We start from the raw sequence: 2500 nt of genomic DNA on the forward strand, positions 1-2500 counted from the left end.
CATTTGTGAGGATTGAGTCCAGCCAGTTTTCCAAAACCAACATTTTCGTTTTTCACCAAAATCACCACCAAGCCACAAAATCAAGCCAAAAATCCAAAATCATGGAACTTGGCTATGAACCAACCATGCCAAGATCAATTCCTTTTGATCCCAAACTTCTCCCACATCACTTTGAAGGCATTTGTGAGGATTGAGTCCAGCCACTTTTCCAAAACCATGATTTTCGTTTTTCACCAAAATCACCACCAAGTCACAAAATCAAGCCAAAAATCCAAAATCATGGAACTTGGCTATGCACCAACCATGCCAAGATCAATTCCTTTTGATCCCAAACTTCTCCCACATCACTTTGAAGGCATTTGTGAGAATTGAGTCCAGCCACTTTTCCAAAACCATGATTTTCGTTTTTCACCAAAATCACCACCAAGTCACAAAATCAAGCCAAAAATCCAAAATCATGGAACTTGGCTATGCACCAACCATGCCAAGATCAATTCCTTTTGATCCCAAACTTCTCCCACATCACTTTGAAGGCATTTGTGAGGATTGAGTCCAGCCAGTTTTCCAAAACCAACATTTTCGTTTTTCACCAAAATCACCACCAAGCCACAAAATCAAGCCAAAAATCCAAAATCATGAACTTGGCTATGCACCAACCATGTCAAGATCAATTCCTTTTGATCCCAAACTTCTCACACATCACTTTGAAGGCATTTGTGAGGATTGAGTCCAGCCAGTTTTCCAAAACCATGATTTTCGTTTTTCACCAAAATCACCACCAAGCCACAAAATCAAGCCAAAACACCAAAATCATGAACTTGGCTATGCACCAACCATGTCAAGATCAATTCCTTTTGATCCCAAACTTCTCCCACATCACTTTGGAGGCATTTGTGAGGATTGAGTCCAGCCAATTTTCCAAAACCAACATTTTCGTTTTTCACCAAAATCACCACCAAGTCACAAAATCATGAACTTGGCTATGCACCAACCATGTCAAGATCAATTCCTTTTGATCCCAAACTTCTCCCACATCACTTTGAAGGCATTTGTGAGGATTGAGTCCAGCCACTTTTCCAAAACCATGATTTTCGTTTTTCACCAAAATCACCACCAAGTCACAAAATCAAGCCAAAACACCAAAATCATGGAACTTGCTATGCACCAACCATGCCAAGATCAATTCCTTTTGATCCCAAACTTCTCCCACATCACTTTGAAGGCATTTGTGAGGATTGAGTCCAGCCAGTTTTCCAAAACCATGATTTTCGTTTTTCACCAAAATCACCACCAAGTCACAAAATCAAGCCAAAACACCAAAATCATGGAACTTGCTATGCACCAACCATGCCAAGATCAATTCCTTTTGATCCCAAACTTCTCCCACATCACTTTGAAGGCATTTGTGAGGATTGAGTCCAGCCAGTTTTCCAAAACCAACATTTTCGTTTTTCACCAAAATCACCACCAAGCCACAAAATCAAGCCAAAAATCCAAAATCATGAACTTGGCTATGCACCAACCATGTCAAGATCAATTCCTTTTGATCCCAAACTTCTCACACATCACTTTGAAGGCATTTGTGAGGATTGAGTCCAGCCAGTTTTCCAAAACCATGATTTTCGTTTTTCACCAAAATCACCACCAAGCCACAAAATCAAGCCAAAACACCAAAATCATGAACTTGGCTATGCACCAACCATGTCAAGATCAATTCCTTTTGATCCCAAACTTCTCCCACATCACTTTGGAGGCATTTGTGAGGATTGAGTCCAGCCAATTTTCCAAAACCAACATTTTCGTTTTTCACCAAAATCACCACCAAGTCACAAAATCATGAACTTGGCTATGCACCAACCATGTCAAGATCAATTCCTTTTGATCCCAAACTTCTCCCACATCACTTTGAAGGCATTTGTGAGGATTGAGTCCAGCCACTTTTCCAAAACCATGATTTTCGTTTTTCACCAAAATCACCACCAAGTCACAAAATCAAGCCAAAACACCAAAATCATGGAACTTGGCTATGCACCAACCATGTCAAGATCAATTCCTTTTGATCCCAAACTTCTCCCACATCACTTTGAAGGCATTTGTGAGGATTGAGTCCAGCCAGTTTTCCAAAACCAACATTTTCGTTTTTCACCAAAATCACCACCAAGCCACAAAATCAAGCCAAAAATCCAAAATCATGAACTTGGCTATGCACCAACCATGTCAAGATCAATTCCTTTTGATCCCAAACTTCTCACACATCACTTTGAAGGCATTTGTGAGGATTGAGTCCAGCCAGTTTTCCAAAACCATGATTTTCGTTTTTCACCAAAATCACCACCAAGCCACAAAATCAAGCCAAAACACCAAAATCAGGAACTTGGCTATGCACCAACCATGTCAAGATCAATTCCTTTTGATCCCAAACTTCTCCCACATCACTTTGGAGGCATTTGTGAGGATTGAGTCCAGCCAATTTTCCAAAACCAACATTTTCGTTTTTCAC

The sequence above is a fragment of the Phaseolus vulgaris genome, chromosome 6, assembly GCF_051622355.1.
Source record: "Phaseolus vulgaris cultivar YP4 chromosome 6, ASM5162235v1, whole genome shotgun sequence".
Lineage (NCBI taxonomy): Eukaryota > Viridiplantae > Streptophyta > Magnoliopsida > Fabales > Fabaceae > Phaseolus > Phaseolus vulgaris.